We start from the raw sequence: 22,349 nt of genomic DNA, 5'->3' as shown, positions 1-22,349 counted from the left end.
GTTCAATGGGGCACTTTTTATTTTTTCTATTTATAGGTTATCTTCTATTTACAACAAGGCTTAGTTATTTCAACAAACCATTCGCATTCGTTGTTTCGTCGTACGCAAAACGTGCAGAATATATTGTCGAAACGTGTAGACGATATTAGTAAACAGTATTTGCTGATTGTATGTATAACGGTAAGGTATGTTGACACTTCTAACCTCAATTGTATGATTATAAAGCAGCATTCACAATTATTTTCTAAGGTGTGTTTATAATAATATTCGTAGATTGTTGACAATTGGTAGAGCATTGACAAACACAGTGCACAGTTACATGCAAGATTTGTTCCCATTTTTTTTTTATTGATGTTCTAATAAAAACATTTAATTGTTCAATGGGGCACTTTTTATTTTTTCTATTTATAGGTTATCTTCTATTTACAACAAGGCTTAGTTATTTCAACAAACCATTCGCATTCGTTGTTTCGTCGTACGCAAAACGTGCAGACATATTGTTGAACATGTAGAGATATTAGTAAACAGTATTTGCTCGTCCTATATATAACAGTAAGGTATGTTCACACTTCTAACCTCAATTATATGATTATAAAGCAGCATTCACAATTATTTTCTAAGGTGTGTTTATAATAATATTCGTAGATTGTTGACAATTGGTAGAGTATTGACAAACACAGTGCACAGTTACATGCAAGATTTGTTCGCATTTTTTTTTTATTGATGTTCTAATAAAAACATTTAATTGTTCAATGGGGCACTTTTTATTTTTTCTATTTATAGGTTATCTTCTATTTACAACAAGGCTTAGTTATTTCAACAAACTATTCGCATTCGTTGTTTTGTCGCAAGCAAAACGTGCAGAATATATTGTCGAAATGTGTAGACGATATTAGTAAACAGTATTTGCTTATTCTATGTATAACGGTAAGGTATGTTGACACTTCTAACCTCAATTATATGATTATAAAGCAGCATTCACAATTATTTTCTAAGGTGTATTTATAATAATATTCGTAGATTACTCCTCAAAGATATGGACGCAGACACAATGCGCAGTTAGATGCAAAATTTCTTCTCCTTTCCTTTTTATTGATGTTCTAATAAAAACGTTTAATTGTTCAATCAGTAGCAGTCAAAGTGTTAGTTAAATATATATATATATTTGATATTGCAGAACATTGAACGTAGATCTTACGATACAAAAAATTATGAAGCGAAAGTGAATCGATAAAATAGACTTGCAATCCGAGTGTTGGAACAAACTCGTCTACCGTGAGAATCATTTACATAGCGAATTGATTTTGTGGAAGGCTGCTTTCAACAAATTCCACCTAGGAAGTCGAGAGCTCAGCCAACACGTCAATCGGCGTCGATCGACAAGAGGAGGCCGAGCGTCCGGCAGAAAGAAAAAGCAATTTCTTGGCGCGCTAATGTCGTCGAAAATGAATTTTTCACGCGGATACGGAAGTTGGTCGACGCTCCACGTTCCTCGCGTGTACACTTGCTCCGTAACGTCGCGCGTACATACACGAGGACGCGCGAGCACGTGCACCAACACGACCGTCTGCATAGCCGTGCAAGACTTGCCACGTCACCGGCACTCGGATCCGCGTCTATCTGTCAGTTTCCAGTCTCAAACAAGATGGATGGCTGGCGAATGGAAATCATGGTTGAAACCCAACCCCACACCTTTGCATCCTTCCATCGGGTGGAAAGGGAGACGAAGAAAGAGAGAGAATGCGAGAGGGAGGGCGCCCCACCATTCTGTTTGAGACCACCCTTATACCGAGAGAGCCACCACCCTCGCGTTATTCCGCGCTTCGATCTCGTATCATCCCCTTTCGCGTCTTTTGTGCTTTAAAATACAAATACGCCGGAGAAAAGAGATCGCACGCAACCTCCTTTTTTCCCTCTTCGATTTAATATCTGTCGGATCGCGTACTTTTTTCATGGCGACATTTTTAAGTTTTTAGAACAGCCGCTGGAGGATTTTGCACGATAAAATTTTCGACTCGGGTTAGGCTAAGATTAGATCGTTAATGCGTTTCCGGGTTCAGCAATAAGTTGATATAGATATAGAAAATTGTTATAAAAAAGAATGGGGAAATACATATCTTTTCATAGAAGGTAATATGTGTTTATGAAGAGATAAAACAACAATTTCTGTTTTATATTATTTTATTGAGTTAGGTATGGTCCATTTCGTCATATTTCTATTATTATGCATAATTCAATAAATTAATACAAAACAAAAAACATTGTGCATCTGTTATTTCCCTATAAAACGAAAGAAACTTTTCGGACAACCTAATAGTTCGTGCCGAATGGTAGATCCTCTTTTTTGATTTGTAAAGTAGAAAATATGAGATTCACAGTCGAAGCGTGGTATGGTCCGCGCTGAATTGATCGGAATCTGCTACCATCGTGGAAAATGGCGCTATTCATACCATACATTATGTATGATTAGCATGTAGTCTTCAGGTTTTTAGATTTCAAGATAGCAATAGGAAAGTATTAGGTTGTCCGAAAAGTTTCTTTCGTTTCATAAGGTGATAATAAATAAACAACAATTCCCGTTTTATTATTATATTATTTTACTAAATTAGATATGATCCATTTCATTTTATTTCTATTATGTTTATACATAATTCAATAAACTAATATAAAACAAAAAACATTGTGCGTCTATTATTTCCTAGTAAAACGAAAGAAACTTTCCGGATAACCTAATAGCAATGGAAGGCTGCACAGGCACTGTCATGGAAAGTTGGTTAAAACAGTTTTTTTTACCAAATATTGCGTATTTGCAAATGCCAACATTATTCTAACACGATCTTAAAGGTAAATTCTCCTTTCATAAAAAACAAGGTTTCAATATCATCCGCATTTTCCGCTTCTTTCTCGAAGATATGCCAAACTTGATAAAACTGATCAAACGTTTTTATTTACGTCGATAAAGGCACTGTTGAAGCGAACAGAGATCTGAGAAGGGGAACAGTAGGAAGTGGTTAGGGTATTTATTTTCTCGGAAGCTCTCTTAGGGAATTTCGATTCGAGATTCACAGAAACAGTCGGTACAAGTTGTGCGTGGACTCGCGTGAACGTGCATTCTGCCAATAAATACAATGGACCACGGGATGGCTGTGGATCTACAGCGGGATCTATAAGCATTTGAATCTGAATCGGACGTTTCTTACCGCCTTTACTCGCGAATACGATTTCGAAAGATTCCTACCGTGATCCAAGATGAATAATGGATGGATAATATTAAGAGAGGGCCGACTCTTACTTGTATAAATGGTATATAATACAAGCACTTTTTTCCCGAGGGTTCCCTTCTTTTTTCTAAGAACTTTCCAAAAGGAGGATCGAACTGTTTGCGATGAAATCGATGAATTGTACGACGACTTGTGTATTTTTAGATAAATACGGAATTGCTTCTTGTTATTTGCTATTCCTGAAAATATTCTTAACACTAGTGATAACAAATAGTCACTAGACTATAGTACAAAATTTGTACTAAAGAGATCATAATAAAAGGTACATATAATTATTTATTATATATTGAATCTAATTATAGTATTTGTATATTAAATAGACAATCGTCTACCCATATACTACACAAAAAATCATAGAAAATTTCAAAAGGTACTTAGATAAATACTATAAATACTATACTATATATATATATATGTTTAGTATTTAAGTATTTTAGTATTAAGTATTTAGTATTTAGTATTTTAGTATTAAGTAAAAAATACAATATTACTATATATATATATGTTATATTGTATTTTTTACTTTAATTATGTATTTTGATAAATATATATCCAGTAATATATATAAGTCCAGTATATCTCCCAGAAAAATACATAATTCATAAAAAATACATAATTAAAGTAAAAAATATAATATATGTAATATATATACATGCAGTAAAAATACATAATTCCAGCAGCGCTTACACCTAATAAAGGAACCATGTAATGCAAAATATTCGACCACCCTACAAGGCAACCGCAGAAAACAGCGGCTTGGGTTAACAGTCTACGATATAACCCTTCCAACGGATTCTTAAACCGCCGGCTGGCGAGCCATAAAGGCTAAACATTAGGAATCGCGAAAAATTTATCGAGCACGCGCGCGTGCACGGGGGCCCGGGGATCCGTTGGGGCGAGGCACGACTTTTCCTTCGGCTAAACTGTAGAAAAATTGAAATGGGCGAGGCGAAAGAATGAATAAAGATCAGGGAAACGCGAGTTTGGTGGTGAGAGGGTTAAAGGGGTGGCGGAAGTGGATTGCAGGCACGTAAACCGGCAACTCGGTTGCCCTGGAAGTGGCTAGGAGGGACGAGGCTGTGCACGCGAATGATATTAGGTAGAAACGCATGAACTTTGATATATTTCTGGAGGTGGAGGCCGACTGTTGGGATGGAATCCACCGTACTAGCGGAAAAGCAGGCCGTACGACGCCATTCCACGGTAAGATTCTTCGCACGAGCGCTTTTCTGCAACGTGATATCGATTTCTATCGATCTGATTTTTAAAATCGACATATCTTTATGCGATGCTGAATAATCCTTAGGAGGACAATTTCTAAATGATATTTAATGGACTTAATTTCCGATAGAAAATATCTAAGAGAAAATAAAGTGGAAACGGAGGAAAGAAAGTTTATAATTTTAGGTTAAATAAGCATGAATATATACGAAATATATAAGAACACATAAAATATTTTTTAGTATTAGGTTGTCCGGAAAGTGTCTTTCTTTTACAGACACGTCTTTTATAACGATGTATCTTTATAGAAACATGAAACATAATCTATCGAACTTTGTGATCTTTCTTTTGATAGAACTATTGAGATATGTATAATTTTCTAGGTTAGCTGCGTAGTAGCGATACTTGTATGTGAATATCAGTGTGTGGAAATATGTGTGTGCGTGGCGTCTCGAAAACAAAAGAATGTAAACTGTTCAGTAACAGTCTGGTATAGAAAAAGGTATGACGCGTGCAAGTGTGTATCGACGAATATCTTTGAAATCGTTTATCAAATAAATATATAAATACTCTAATATGAATTCTAATTGTAAATTTAATGTTCCTATACCATTATTTCGGCTATTAAGATCCAAAACTCTCAACAAATATAAAACAAAAATTGTTGCTCATCTATCACCTTATGAAAGGAACGAAACTTTCCGGATAACCTAATACTATTGAAACAATGAATATAACATAACACAAGTGAAAAGTATTTTTTTTTTTTTTTTTATGGAAATTATGTTATTTGGATTCTAGGAGATTTCGTTATGAATTTTCAAGTCTTTATAAGAAATATACTAAAGTATTTTAAGTATGTTACACCACGTCATTGCGATTGTGTAACAATAATTAACATCGTGCTACCAATACAACCGGTGCACTTTTAGTTTTCGTGTGTTTCAAGAAATCCCATCGGACAATTGAACGAAATGGCGGAGAAGAATCGTTAGAATAATCATCGCAGCTCAAAGTAAAGGCATTTGTGGTGAAAACAATGTACAAATCCAGGAGTGAGACAGGTAAATACACAAGTATTTTATTACAGGTAAATACACACCATCGAACGTATTAGTATTTAGAATAGTTTACACAGGTTAGAGATCCTTTTCTATCGGACTCGTCGTTTGCTTTGATGTATTAGGTTGTCCGGAAAGTGTCTTTCTTTCGCAAACGTGTTTCATACAACAGTGCACCTTCGTACAAACGTGAAAGCAAGTCTGTGAAACGTCGCGGTGTTTATCTCGACATAACAAAATGGATCGTTCGACGAAATAATATAAAACAAAAATCCTTGTGCGTCTATTATTTCTCATAAAACGAAAGAAACTTTCCGGACAACCTAATAGAAATCAATTTTTCCCTAAGTTAAATTCCATTAAATGCGTTCATAAAAATATGCAGTTGGATAAAAACCATGAGATTAATTAGTTTGTTAAAAACAGATAAAAATATGAGAAATAAGCGCTAAGTCAAAAATGGGAAAACTCTAGAATACTTCCTTCTTTACAATATAATACGATTATTTAGAAATCACAGTGTATATTGAAGGATAACTGAAATATAGCGAGAATCGTTTTTTGAAGATCCTTAAACACGGTTCAAAGCAGAATTGCCGAGGCAGAAGAATCAACGGGAGGAAGTTTTCATCGACGAAGGGAAACGGAAGGAAATGTGGCTGTTAGTTGTTCCGGCCGAAGCGGGATGCATCGAAGAGTGGCAACGGTGCGAGAATTGGGGAAGAACGAGAAGTAAGAAGAACAAGCAACCCAAAGGGAGAAGGACGAAAAAACAGAGATAAGAGAGAGAGAGAGAGAGATGGCGTAGAGAAGCCAGCGGAAGGCGGAAAACAAGGGAAAATAAAGCAGCGGAAGAATCGCGTCGCAGGAAAAAGAATGAGGGCGCTGTCAGCTGGTGGAAATTATTCTGATTATGCTAATTCCGGTTCTGTTCCACTCCTTTACCCAGCCGTCCCCCAGACCCATTGCCTCCCTGCTGCTGTCTGCGCCATCTTTCATGGCTGATATTTATAATATAGGGGTGCTCGAGCAGTTTCAAACTCTTTTTGGCCCCCGAGCTCGCAACCCCCCTCCCCACCCTCGACCATCATTTGGCCCTCCATCGAGAACCACCCCACGGCACGCTCCACTGTCTTCGGGCTTTTCGATAAATTTATTCATATTCCAAGGAAAATTTCGTCGCTAGTCTCGAGAGAACTCGGTCAACTAGAGCCTGTGGTCCCGCGGCACTCGAGCTTAGCCGCGATTTACCTTTGAGAATCTAACCGCGACGACTTTGTTAGCCCAGCATTGTGAAAACAGAGCCATTACAGAGTATTTTCATTTTCTTTCTATGTTTTCTAGGTTATCTCGTTCCTCGAAATTGAGAAGAGTGGGGATGGATTTGGAAACGAAAGAGCGAGACACATAACCTCAGCGCTTAGCGTGCACGTTCGTAATCTTCCTCTCAAGGTCGTAAGTTTTCCTTTTTAATTAAAGGTGCTTTCTATTCATGTCCGGAGACTGACACGCCCACGGTTAAAGTTACGCTACGTTATTTTACGCTTCGTGGAAAATCTTCCTTTCCTCTGATATTGTCGTTCGATCGTTTTCTTTGCTTCGCTGTAATTTACAGCATAAAATTCATAGACGACAGATTGAGAGAATCTGACACCGAATCGATCGGGATAGCGAGGCATTATGGACAGTTTCAAGGGACGATTGTCAAACACTCGTGGTCTGTCGTCTTTGCAAACATGAATAAAATACACACGTACACCGATGATTAAATAGCCTTGTGTTTGCTCGGGCAATAAGCGGATCTATCTCGCTTTACCCTCTGTTAACTCTTCGATAAAAAGTGACACAGTCATATTTGATTTCTTATTACACCTCCCACAAGGCAGTCAATACGGTTTCCACATAAAACCAATAACGAAGATTTGCTTGCTATAGATGGGTACTATATAAAAATCATAAGATGTTAATATGATCTTAAAATATTTTCTATTTTTCCTTTTTTCTATTTTAGCTCATGTACAGACTGCAGATGTTTAGGCAAATTCATATTTCTGTAAGAAACTTTATTTCATACATTAAATGCATAATGTTATAACTACTATGCAATGAATATGATACTATGTTTTATACGTTTTTCAGCAATATATGTAGCGGCACATGCGTCACAGGACCTTTCGGCACGAAGATGCCTGAATTAAATGTTTTGCCACAGAGGATTAACACTATACGACGCACATAATGTAATAAACAAACTCTACAACCGGCGACAAGTTCAAATTTCGCGGTACCTCCCCTCCACCAGTATAAATAGAGGACCGTGTTCTCCAGACATAGTCAGTCGGTCGAGCGAATGAATATAACAAATCAGTCTAGCGAATCAGCATAACAATTAGTATCAGTACTGCAGTATCGTGCAATCTTATAACGAATATCATCAAGTCGAGCAACGATTGCAATTAACTTTGTATTCTACATTTTAGAATATCTGTAAATGTAGTTAATTGATTTAACTAACTACACTTCACACCGTCCACCACATATGTATTCTAAGCATTTTTTAATATTCCATAAATCTGTATCTATCGCTTTGCAACACAATAACTCTCTATTCTGCACATTAATTAATAATTTATTATAATAGACAAGACTATCAAATAGCAAGTCCAACATTGTTTCAAATAATCATTAGGTTAGTAAAATTATATATCGTCCATCTATGTACAATTGATTTAACTAACAACACATGTAAGCATTTTTTAATATTCCATAAATCTGTATCTATCGCCTTGCAACAAAATAACTCTCTATTCTGCACATTAATTAATAATTTATTGTAATAGACAAGGCTATCAAATAGCAAGTCCAACATTGTTTCAAATTTATATATCGTCCATCTATATACAATGGATTTAACTAACAACACATGTAAGCATTTTTTAATATTCCATAAATCTGTATCTATCGCCTTGCAACAAAATAACTCTCTATTCTGCACATTAATTAATAATTTATTGTAATAGACAAGGCTATCAAATAGCAAGTCCAACATTGTTTCAAATTTACATATCGTCCATCTATATACATTCTATTCGCACGTATTTCCATCGCCAACCTATTTGTCTGTCGATATAACGTTAAGAGTATTGCAGGGTTAAGTATCACTGTACCGTTGGCAGAGCCTAACTGCGCCACCTCTAAACCTAATCCACGCTAAACTAACCTTCAATTGCCGTCATTCACGTAGCCAACAAGATCCTCTCGCAATCGCGTTAAGCCACGCTGTCTAAACTCCCTTCGCGTTTTCACCGACAACGCATTATCCGTCCCCCTTACGAGCGAGAACGTGTGTGGCAGCGTCGTGGAAGCGTCGCGTCGCAAATACAGAGATCGCGTAGTTATTAATAACATTATTAATCGCGAAGGCTCGTGCAAGTGGTGCGAAATTCGAGAAATCAAAGCACAGTTATTACTCAAGCCGTGGCCGACAATACGAGGCTGCTTTATTCCAGCCGGATATGTAGGTTAGCAGCGAGCCTAACAGAAGTGGCGGACAATGAGAAGCGAGAGGATGATCCAAGACTGAGAGAAAAATAGCGCACGCGAGAGTGAGACGGTTAGCAATCTTCGTAGGTGGGCGAACGCGTCACCTTTAATTAATCACGCGACTGTATTATTTCCCGTTTAAGCTCCCCTTTTCGGTGGCCCATCGAGAAAGAGGCAATGGACGAGCAGAGAAGAGAAGAGACGCAACGGGAATCGTAAGCGAGAGACGCTTTGCTTGAGACGTACGGTACAAAAGAGGAGCGGGAAAGCAAAGCTACGGCCACCTTTACAGACAGCCTTCGTATAAACATGTCAGTCCGCCGAGGCTCGTCTCGAGAAACGGGCCCGCGTTCATCCATCACTTCGTCCCCCTGACTTCCTTCGTCTAGCCTTCCTCTACGATACGTCCTCCGCCCCCTCTTCCCTCCTCTATTGCTTTTCGTTGTGCCGTTGCTCACAATTCGCGGCTATTTTTCTCGCCACTCGTACTCCACAGCAAAAAAATATCTTTCAAATGGCAAACCGCTGGTGAGAGGCTACGTAACGGGAAAGCTGGTCTCGCGGGCCCCCTATTTTCGCCGGTTCCCGCCGCGAGAATTTGTTCTGCACATGTACCGTTAGCAACGCCGCTGAATCTCCAGAAGATTCGAGGTTTTTGCGTTTCGTTCGAGTGTGAAACGACTGCAATGCATTAATGGCCAACGATTCAGATCATTCGAGCGTTCGTCTTCCAGTATTCAACTGCAGGTTAACGTTTTGTCTACCACGCCGAAATCACATGTCCCGCTCAGGACGCTGCGGCTTTAGCCTTCTTAAACGTGAAAATTGCTTGCCAATTGTATTTGAATTTCCGCGTCGATTTTCGTGGTTTATGAAAAGGATTTGAGGAAAGCAGATAAAAAAGGACAAAAGTACTGCTTTAGTAATTATCGGTTGCTCTAATTTCGGGCAATATTATGCCTGTCTTGTTCACGTATTCATATACCGGGTTTTGCTTAAATTCAGCATCGAATTAACCTACAAAGTATCTGTGGGAATACCTTGAAAATAATTTCAAGGCCATCAATTCAGTTTTGCGTGTCAATATCTATTTCTTATATTATGTATACGGATGATCCAAGACTGAGAGAAAAATAGCGCACGCGAGAGTGAGACGGTTAGCAATCTTCGTAGGTGGGCGAACGCGTCACCTTTAATTAATCACGCGACTGTATTATTTCCCGTTTAAGCTCCCCTTTTCGGTGGCCCATCGAGAAAGAGGCAATGGACGAGCAGAGAAGAGAAGAGACGCAACGGGAATCGTAAGCGAGAGACGCTTTGCTTGAGACGTACGGTACAAAAGAGGAGCGGGAAAGCAAAGCTACGGCCACCTTTACAGACAGCCTTCGTATAAACATGTCAGTCCGCCGAGGCTCGTCTCGAGAAACGGGCCCGCGTTCATCCATCACTTCGTCCCCCTGACTTCCTTCGTCTAGCCTTCCTCTACGATACGTCCTCCGCCCCCTCTTCCCTCCTCTATTGCTTTTCGTTGTGCCGTTGCTCACAATTCGCGGCTATTTTTCTCGCCACTCGTACTCCACAGCAAAAAAATATCTTTCAAATGGCAAACCGCTGGTGAGAGGCTACGTAACGGGAAAGCTGGTCTCGCGGGCCCCCTATTTTCGCCGGTTCCCGCCGCGAGAATTTGTTCTGCACATGTACCGTTAGCAACGCCGCTGAATCTCCAGAAGATTCGAGGTTTTTGCGTTTCGTTCGAGTGTGAAACGACTGCAATGCATTAATGGCCAACGATTCAGATCATTCGAGCGTTCGTCTTCCAGTATTCAACTGCAGGTTAACGTTTTGTCTACCACGCCGAAATCACATGTCCCGCTCAGGACGCTGCGGCTTTAGCCTTCTTAAACGTGAAAATTGCTTGCCAATTGTATTTGAATTTCCGCGTCGATTTTCGTGGTTTATGAAAAGGATTTGAGGAAAGCAGATAAAAAAGGACAAAAGTACTGCTTTAGTAATTATCGGTTGCTCTAATTTCGGGCAATATTATGCCTGTCTTGTTCACGTATTCATATACCGGGTTTTGCTTAAATTCAGCATCGAATTAACCTACAAAGTATCTGTGGGAATACCTTGAAAATAATTTCAAGGCCATCAATTCAGTTTTGCGTGTCAATATCTATTTCTTATATTATGTATACGATGTTTTAAGCGACACCAAGACGAATTGAAGATAACTTTGCAATGGCGTAGTATGTAGCGTTAGTAACTTTTCAAAATCTTCAGTAGCAATAGAAATAATTGAACACTTTGAAATCACACGTTTCGCTGAGGACGCCGCGGGAGTATTTTTATTATTCAAAGCATACAATGGGAAAATAATAATAAATTGATGATGTAAGACAATATTTCTCCCCAATGGACCGTTTATCTTATTGATGGTCTCGGGTGACCACCGTGACGCCTTTGTAACAGTTGATAGCGACATATCATAACAAGGCTTCGTTTATTTCAACAAACAATTCGCATTCGTTGTTTCGTCGTAAGCAAAACGTGCAGAATATATTGTTGAACATGTAGAGATATTAGTAAACAGTATTTGCACGTTCTATATATAACAGTAAGATATGTTCACATTTCTAACCTCACTTACATGATTATAAAGCAGCATTCACAATTATTTTCTAAGGTGTGTTTATAATAATATTCGTAGAGTAAAGTGTCGAATGATTCAATGTGAGCAGAATATTCGGTGAAATAGAATATTTTCAGGTGATGAAATAAATATTTAGAAACTAATATTACCATGACTTTCGCTACCATATACATCCAGATATTTAACCTTCCGAGAAACTTCAATTGTTTCGAAAATTCTTTATCTTCGAGTTACCGAAATAATTTTCATTTCATCGTCAGAAAAAGACTGGAAATCAGTGGAAAAAGAAGTGCAATTAACTTCTTGATGAGATGCATCGACAAATCTCGAATTAATCGTAATTAATTTCTTGATCTATAGTGTAATTTTACGAACTGTTAAAATTAGCAAAATAAGTGGTTATTTATGGGGCAGTAGGTTTCTATGTTTGTAGGGATTTAACCTATTCCTTTCATTATACCCATTGTACCCATGTTCAACGTTCCGGATCGCTGCACAAGCAATTTGAAAACTAAATAGGAAATTTTCCTTGGTACAATAGATCCTGGGAAAACAAACCCGACCAATCTCATTAGAGGAAATTTAAGGGAAAGGTCTGGAAAATTTAGGTAGCAGGCGTGAATAGCTCTTTTCACCATCACACCGAGCAATGCTATCCAAATATAACTAAATATAGGTTTTTTTTAGAATAATACGAATAATACAAATAAAAAGCGAAAATATAGAATAAAAATTTTTTTTTTCATTTTTCCATCGAGGCAACGATCTACAGTGAGATCCGTTCTAACGAGACGCGATAAAGTGCAGGCGTACCGAGCGAAAATTCAAAGTCGATTTTCTCGAAAGCAAAGCCTCGAACGAAAAATTTCTATTCTATATTTTCGACTTCTTTTTTCGCCTAGAATCACCCCCTTTCCGCTTGTACCGCCAGTTACCAACCACCCTGTATATTGCATAATATATAACATATTATGTACATAATTTATAATATGTTATATTATAAAATATATATTCTTGCATAAATATGTATATGTACGTTTACATATTATGTGCATTCTCTGTAATTTGTCCCAAATCTGAAAACATTCCATAAATGCATAAAAATTTGCAGTGTATTCATTATAAAAAAAAAAAAAGAAAAATACAGGACTATAGATTTTTCTATAGAAAAAGTCGGTCTAGATTCTAAGAATGGAATCAATGAAAGAAACTGTGGCAAACTGTGGTTTTTCCGTTGAATCCACCCTTTCAACCCCCTATGAACAGACCACGATATTCTTTTTCCTTCAAGCTACGATTTTTGTGGAATTTTCTGAATCCTGTGGAATAGGAATGTGACTGCCACGCCGAAATCACACGTTTCGCTGAGGACGCCACAAAATTATAATAAATTGATAACGTAAGACAACATTCTTCCCCAATGGACGGTTTATCTTATTGGTGGTCACGGGTGACCACCGTGGTGTCACTGGAGAAACCGTGGGCCATATATGATCCAGGCAGCGCGTCAAAGCGTTAAAAACTGCATCTCCACTATGGAACTGATATTTCCTTATATATCGAAGCTGCAGATTGTTATAAAACGTTGATAAATGTACCAACTATCCATTATCGTTGTAAAGTTCGTTATAAAATCCTATTGTAAAATTCAATGCCATGGTAGATTGAACTATCAGCAGGCCTTGAATAGAGAACCGTGGACGCTGGATCCGCCGAGTTCCGAGAAATATATGAACCGAGTAGACTCCACCCCAGCGAGTTGGTCGTAAGTCAACCGAGACTCTCAGTTCGGCAACTGCGTCGAACTCGGCTGTTGGAAGCCATCGTGGCGCGCGAATAGGCAAGAAAGGGTGGAAGAAAGCAAAGGTGTGAAAGAACGAAAGGTAAAAACGAGAAGAAGCTGGAAGGAACGTAAGCGTGGAAAAAAAACGTGAGAGAAAGAGACGAGGGAAAGGGGTATAGGTAGACGCGAGTATGGAAAAGGGGGATGAAAACGTCGCTGGAGAAAGAGGGTAGGAACGGCGTGACGTATGGCGTGTCGTCAGTGAGCGTCACTTAGAGTGGCGGATGAGAAAACGTCGTGGAAGCGGGAAAGAGAACGGTCGGGAGTCTAAGAACCGCCAGAACCTGTCTGCGCCGGTGACGGCGCATTGTTGGCAGGGAAATCAGACGAAAAGGCGCGATAACTAACCGCATAATAAATGAACTGTTCACGGGAGTGTGCTAGGCGAACGGGTGCTGTGTACCCGCTCACAGCCGAGCTGCTGATGCGCGTCCCCGGAAAAGCCATCCCTTTTCGTCTTCTTTTGGATTATCTGCCGCGGAGAATTCTATGGAGCCTGACATATTCTATGGAGGCGTAGTGTGACACGCTCGCGGGCAAAGAATTCCGCGCCGACCGTCGCGATATGACCTGATTTTTCTCCCGTTCGAGCTGGGTGAACGGAAAAACACGAGGACAATTACAGGATCGAACGGGTGGTTTGTGTAAAGGCGACTCGAATTGTTCGGAAATTACTGCGTTACGTTATGAACCAAGTTTTCAAATGACGACAATAAAAAATTGATGAAAATTTTATCTCGGCTTTTGGTAAATTTCACTGGCAGGTAGAGTGGCTGGAAAACTTTGTATTTGATTGTAATATAAGTTGTCAACGTTGCTAGAGTTCTTGAATTTTTATATTCTAACCTTACTTTTGTTGTAATATTGGCTTGGCAACTAAGTGGTTAGGTTGGGGTTAGGTTGGGGTTAGGTTAGGACAGGATTTTGCCCTAACCTAACAATAAAATCCGCAACCACTTAGTTGCCAAGCCAATATTTAAAAGACAGCATAAGATTTTGATGTTTTGAGGAAATTTTTACCATAGAATTGAAAAATGATACTAAAAATGATTATTTTATATTTTTCTCCGATTTTGGGTTATTTTGTAGTGATAGAAAAGAGGAATTCAAGAACATTGACGAATATGTTACTATACTCGCATTTCAAGAAATCGAGTCTTAAAACACGAAGAAACAAAAATGATAAAAGATTCTGCACTATTTTCAAAATCTTCTTGACGTATAAATATTTAGAAACTTGCATCACTCCCTAATTCCTCAAATCATCACGGATCAGATCTCTAACCTCTTCGTGTTCCCCGTAAGCGAGATAACGAGAGGAAGAAAACCGAAAATGTAATATTCTGTGCCACGTACGAAACCGATATCGAACCCTCGGAATTACTTCATTGTGCTTATCGAGCAGCCGAGAAAGGACTGCAGTTTCTGTATCAGAAACTCATCCGCAGCATTGCGCTAGATGCGCCGGTGATTGATACCTGTCACTTCCTGCCTTGCTTTCCCTCATCAGTATCGACGAAGGCCAACTAGACTGCTAATTTACTGATAAGAAACATTCACCGTGCAACTTGATCGTTTTCACCAATACTCGGTACAAATATACCCATTGGTTCGTATCTTTGCCTGTCTGTAGTACAATATGGAGGTCCAAATTTGTCATTTTTTCAAGCAATAATTGTAAATCGAATGTCTTACGATGATAACAATAGCTTGCAATAGTGCTGTATCCAGGAAACGTTGAATAATATTTGACAATTATTGGGTTGGCAACTAAGTGATTGCGGATTTTGTCATTAGGTGATAATTTTGTTGCCAACCCAATATACGTATTTTCTGATGATGAAATTTTAGCGACGTTGTAAGGTTAGAATGATAGTAATCTACTAGAATACTAATCTAACTAAATGTGTATAATAAGAATATACCACGCGATGATCAAGGTTACATATGAATAATGTGTGGAATACACATGATAATGACATGAATTAATGATGCAAATGTTCGTGTATATTAGTATCGTATATTATTGTACACTACTAATGATCCTGCATGTACTGTATAAGCTACAATGCAGTTATATAACGTAACCTATGATAGAATATTTAATATGATACAGCAATTTTTATTTCTACTCCACACTATGGTATTGGGTTGGCAACTAAGTGATTTTGTTGGTAGTACATATAATATTAAGTTGGCAATTAAGTGATTGCGGATTTTGTCAGTTGGTAGTATTGACAAAAGCCGCGATCACTTAATTGCCAACTTAATATTATATGCGATACCAAATTAATGTCAAGCTAAAATGTATTTTCTACATCTGCATCCTGTTTGTCAATCTGGTAATCGAGTTAACTCCTAACTAGAAAATCAGTTCTACAACAAGTACTTAATTATAATATTACTCTTAAGAGATTGGGATTCCGATTAACGAGTTGACTAATTTTTTCCCAGTCGATGAATGAAAACCTTGACTTCTTTACAACTACGGCCAGGACACTTGTTTTTGTAGTATAATTTACCAATTGGAATACTAACAATACAATCACCTTATTAAAATATTTATTGGGTTGGCAACTAAGTGATTGCAGATTTTGTCAGTTGGTAGTACTGACAGAAGTCGCAATCACTTAGTTGCCAGTCCAATAGATCACTGCAATACGATCACAAGTTCTTTCAGCAAAATACAAATAGCGATGTTCTCAAAAGTATTTCCACTCGCCCTCCTTCTGGAAGAAATGAAAGAAAAAAGGAATCTGTATAGCAAGAAATGTAAAGAATTTGTCGTAGGAGGACAAGTATTCGACAGGACAGATAATCGTGGGAGCGTGCGCTCCACTTTCCTATCAAGGCCGCAGTAAATTTAACGCGGTACACCGCGATAGGGCTGAAAGCGGTGAAAGGAGAGAGGAGCAAACGGTTGCTTGGATAATGCTCGACCAACACTGTCAATTGATCTATCGACCGATCGACAACGGAGAGGGGTAAAATTCACGAAATCTAGTAATGGCGACGATAAAAGGTGCTATAGGTTTGAGGAAGGGCGTGCGTGATTATTGGAAGGAGTAGTCCATTTGGTACGTATTTCTCGTCTTAACCTAACCTCAATATTTTTTACTTAAAAATGATAAATAAATTAATCCTTTATACAAGAGAGTGCAGCAACACATGACGAAACTAAACATTTAAAATTGATATTTTCTCGATCTCGTATCGCAAAATAAACAACCATAGAATATACAAATATAGAGATAAAAGGTAGAGAGATAAGAAATAAAATAGCAGATTATAGCACGATGATAAAGCAGATGATAAAACATTTTTTTCAAGAGCATTTGAAATAAGATTCCGCGGCATCGAAAAAAAGGAGGAACCAGAGAGGAATAGGGGTGGTGGACGAAGCAAGGGTGTAGCGAAAGCCGACGCAACGCTGCCTCGATGGGGGGTAAGGACGATAAGACGGCGTGAGTAATGAGCAATGCCACGAGTGATATCAGCGACCGAGAATGAGACGCTTCTCGCCGCTTTTAAGAGGCTACGAGGAAAAGTTGCGGGACCGACAGAGTCCACAGGGTGGCGAGAAAGAGAGGCTGTTACAAATCAACTTTTATACCGGAGGAGAAAAAAAAGTTCATTATTGGTTCCCCGTAAAAAGCCACGAATCCACCGTGGGGTAAAGAAGCCTTTCTCCCCCTCTACGTTGGAGGATGGGGATGCTTCCGGCGCGAATATGAAGCAAGGGAAAAGGGGACGGTCCCGAGCGTTCTCTCTCGTCAATTCTTCTCGTCACCGCTGATAACGGATACCTCGTTTGAGTTTCGGTCAAATGAACCATACCTACAGAAAACGTCATAGAAAGGCTATAATGAGCGCCAGCCGTATCGATGTTTCGTTTGAAACATTTTTAAAAAGAATTTATCATAGGTTGTCCGAAAAGTTCCTTTCGTTTTGCCAGGAAACAGTGGACGCACAATGTTTTATTCTTTTATATTATTTTGTCGAATTTTCGTAAGATAACCTAACCGGATAACCTAAAAATTTGTATATGACTTTATCTCATATCATATCTTTGTATATGATTTCTGAACAGTCTATCTATACTGTATAATTTGTTAATTCGTTAATAATATTAGTTAGCAAATTATCGCTTGTGCGTGTCTAGACAATTTATAAAACATTTTATAAAATTGTACAATAGAAGTGCACAAATTAATTGCGAATTTTTATGAACGTAACTAAAGACATGGAAACTAAATTAATGTTTGTTTCACAGTTTAGATATTGCACCAGGCAGTTGTTACTTTATGAAGGCACTAATTATACGATATTAGCACTTAACCTCTTAGATATTAGGTTGTCCGGAAAGTTTCTTTCGTTTTACCAGGAAACAATAGACGCACAATGTTTTCTGTTTTATATTATTTTGTCAAATTTCGTATGATCCATTTTGCTATGTCGAGATAAACACCGCGACATTTCACAGACTTGGTTTCACGTTCGTACGAAGGTGCATTGTCGTAAACAACACGTTCGCGAAAGAAAGACACTTTCCGGATAACCTATATTTAAGAATTTTGTCGACTTTCTTCTAGGGCCATGAGAATGCCTAATCCAATCTTCTTAATCGTCTTCTTAATAGTCTTTAAATCAAGGATAAACATCTGTGTAGGTTTGAAAAGTGAAAATTAATCTTACAGTTCAGAAAAGATGCGGGCAAGGCGCCAAATACAAATTAATATTTCTTATTAAAAAATACCTACCTCTCGTATTTGATATTAAAAATGCAATTGCAAAATGCAATATTACTATACTTATTGTAATTATAAAAATACATATTAAAACAAAATTTCTTAGTACCTAACCTAACCTAACCCCAATGGTATGCGCAGGAAGATCGAAATTAAGGATTCTCGTGAATCTATCAGAATCTCGCGAAGAATTATAATTGCCAGTGGAGGAGGAGGAGGGGATGCGTTTAAAAATGTTCTTGTCGGCCAGTTTCCAACCCCCTCCCTTCGCCTGCCTTTTGGCCTGCCGCGGTGGCGCGACGCGTGCACCAGCCCCTGTAAATCTACGCGGTGTCGTTTCCACATCCTGTTTCACTGTTTTCCACCAAATAATTTCAGCTTCATTCTTCATTTAGCTTGGCACAAACTGCCGCAAACAACCGGGCCGTCCTCGCGCGGGGCCAAGTCGGCCGACGCAGCCGCATTTATATTAAAATACTAAGAAAAACTTCCACCGTACCGCTGCCACCCCCTCACGATCCACCCTCTCTGGGCAGAATCGTTAATTTTCTGCTTCCATTCGCTTCTCGTAAATCCCCGTGCCCCCGCGGCGGAAAATAATACGAGCAGGAAATGTTGACCATTATTTTCGGGGCTCGCCTAGCGGTTTCATTAAAATTATGATTTCGATTCGGTGGCCGCGAGTCTTCACCCGGCGAGAAATGGCTCGGTCCGCGGCTAGGATTCTGTTTCTTCGGCTGAGAAACATCTCATTTCGTTGAACGTTTCGTTCTGCCCGTTTTTCGTAACGGTATGGCCGAGGGATACAGTCTGTTTCAAAGTTGCGCGATTCCGATTAGAACGTTTGGGATGGTAATTTTATAGTATGAGAAGGTAAGGGAAATGCAATTAAAATTTTCCACGAAAAATGACCTGATCCATCGTTAGAACTCTGTTTCTGCGGCCCGGAGAAACGTTTCGGTTTGTCTCGTCTCGCTTTACGCGATGAAAAGATGAAAAGGGATACACCTTGTCGTCGAAATCGTACAATTCTTTCGTTAGAATTCTTAGCTTGGAAATTTTATGGAATTAAAATGTACGAGTAATACAGAGGATCGTGGTCGTTCGTGATACGTTCGTCTGCTTTGAGATACGCAAAAAAACGTCGGTCAATGGCTGGTCACCATGCACGATGAGAGTGGAGTTTTCGTGAGATCCGACCGGGTGCATCATTAAGGTACCCCACACGTGAAACTTTCCTACCGGGTGTACGGTGCAGAAGCTGGAAGATTTTTTGCAATTACCCGGCTAAAAGAACCGCTGCCGTGGTGCTCCATGGGATTAAGCTTGACAAGAAACAATTTGACTAGAGCGAAACTTTGCGGCAAGGCGATTTTATTGTAAGAACAATATATCGAGAAAATTCTAACAAACTAACAAGGAAACTTCAAATTTTTATATGAACAGATAGATTCTATTTAAAATAATATTAATTATGGCTGGTCAAAATTATTGAATTCATGGTACAAATGAGGTTAGGAAAATGTTAGGTTATCCCAGAAGTGCCTTTCGTTTTACGAGGAAATAATAGACGCACGATGTTTTTTGTTTTATATTATTTTCTCGAATTACATACGATTCAGTTTGTTATGGTGAGATAAACACATGGTGGCATTTCACAAACTTGGTTTCACGTTTGTACGAAGGTGCATTGTTATAAGAAACACGTTCGCGAAAGAAAGACACTTTCCGGACAACCTAATGCAAGGAAAATCAAGGTAAACTTCGTTTTTGAGAAAATCAAATTTGAAGATTTATAGTAATTTGAAGTATATGTTAATTTGTTTAATTTCCAACTTGTTAGGAATTATCGATAATCTACAATTGAAGATTAGAGTTCAAATTTGTACTCGTGTGTCGTGTTAATTTTTTATTAACATATTCAGATTCACTTACAAATATGTCTATTAACCTACGTCCATCAACACGTAATTAACAGCAACCATTGAGATCATCCACCCTGAGGCGTGATTATGAAATAAATGTCAGACTCGAAGGCGACTTCGGGGACACCCAGTGTAGCATCTGACGGCTAGAAGCCGAAGCGAGGTAGCAGCGTTGGCTGCTCACGCTACATTACGTTCCATTATCTCGCGTTCACTTTTTCAAAAAGAACGCCAGCGGAGCGGACCGTACATAAGCCCGTGACGACCGCGACGTCCCGCCATGGAATTAAAAGTTCTCTCCGTTACACGTGACCTCGTGCCATAGGGATTTTCAGCGTTCATCCACCTGCGATCCGCCTACGCGAGATCACCATCTACCTACCGCGCCGTTTCGTTTACAATGGAATAAATACGTCCAGTTGACAATGGAGCAGTGTCTTCGAGAGGACAACGGAACGTGATTAATGACATCGAGAGTCTTTCGCTTCTTAAAAGGGCAGAAAATCAATGTCGATACCGCGCACTTCTCGTTTAATCGGTCCGACACGTTTCGTAAACACTATGACTGCCACGTGGATCATATATGGCCCTCCTGTGACACCACGGTGGTCTTACGATTGCAAAAATTCAATGAAAATTGACATTTGGGGCATTTTGGATATAACCGATGAATAGAAGATACTTTGACATAAAAAATGGCCCGTTGAACGATTAAACGTTTTTATTAGAACATCAACAAAAAAAAATGGAAACAAATTTTGCATTTAACGGTGCAATGTGTTTGCATCCATATCTTTGAGGGGTAATCTACGAATATTATTATAAACACACCTTAGAAAATAATTGCGAACGCCGCTTTATAATCATATAATTGAGGTTAGAAGTGTGAACATACCTTACTGTTATATATAGAACGAGCAAATACTGTTTACTAATATCTCTACATGTTCAATAATATATTCTGCACGTTTTGCTTAAGACGAAACAACGAATGCGAATGGTTTGTTGAAATAACTAAGCCTTGTTGTAAATAGAAGATAACCTATAAATAGAAAAAATAAAAAGTGCCCCATTGAACAATTAAATGTTTTTATTAGAACATCAATAAAAAAAAAATGGGAACAAATCTTGCATGTAACTGTGCACTGTGTTTGTCAATACTCTACCAATTGTCAACAATCTACGAATATTATTATAAACACACCTTAGAAAATAATTGTGAATGCTGCTTTATAATCATATAATTGAGATTAGAAGTGTGAACATACCTTACTGTTATATATAGAACGAGCAAATACTGTTTACTAATATCTCTACATGTTCAATAATATATTCTGCACGTTTTGCTTAACGTTTTGCTTGCGACGAAACAACGAATGCGAATGGTTTGTTGAAATAAACGAAGCCTTGTTGTAAATAGAAGATAACCTATAAATAGAAGAAATAAAGTGCCCCATTGAACAATTAAGTGTTTTTATTAGAACATCAATAAAAACAAAATGGGAACAAATCTTGCATCTAACTGTGCACTGTGTTTGTCAATACTCTACCAATTGTCAACAATCTACGAATATTATTATAAACACACCTCAGAAAATAATTGTGAATGCTGCTTTATAATCATATAATTGAGATTAGAAGTGTGAACACACCTTACTGTTATATATAGAACGAGCAAATACTGTTTACTAACATCTACACGTTTTAACAATATGTTCTGCACGTTTTGCTTGCGACGAAACAACGAATGCGAATGGTTTGTTGAAATAAACGAAGCCTTGTTGTAAATAGAAGATAACCTATAAATAGAAGAAATAAAGTGCCCCATTGAACAATTAAGTGTTTTTATTAGAACATCAATAAAAACAAAATGGGAACAAATCTTGCATCTAACTGTGCACTGTGTTTGTCAATACTCTACCAATTGTCAACAATCTACGAATATTATTATAAACACATCTCAGAAAATAATTGTGAATGCTGCTTTATAATCATATAATTGAGGTTAGAAGTGTGAACACACCTTACTGTTATATATAGAACGAGCAAATACTGTTTACTAACATCTACACGTTTT

The 22,349-nt window shown here is 38.3% G+C and overlaps 1 long non-coding RNA gene across 1 annotated transcript; it reads left to right on the top strand.

Annotated features, from left to right (window-relative positions):
• Positions 1–5,438: 5,438 nt before the first annotated feature.
• On the top strand, positions 5,439–18,562 carry LOC117151578. The gene is made up of 3 exons (XR_004461597.1): positions 5,439–5,566; positions 6,131–6,877; positions 18,552–18,562. It is a non-coding gene; the product is annotated as an uncharacterized LOC117151578 (long non-coding RNA).
• Positions 18,563–22,349: the final 3,787 nt, after the last annotated feature.

The sequence above is a fragment of the Bombus impatiens genome, unplaced genomic scaffold (genome assembly GCF_000188095.3).
Source record: "Bombus impatiens unplaced genomic scaffold, BIMP_2.2 scf_0306, whole genome shotgun sequence".
NCBI classification, from domain to species: Eukaryota; Metazoa; Arthropoda; class Insecta; order Hymenoptera; family Apidae; genus Bombus; species Bombus impatiens.
Note: the sequence above shows the minus strand (reverse complement) of the source record. Positions and strands in the feature narration are given on the sequence as shown.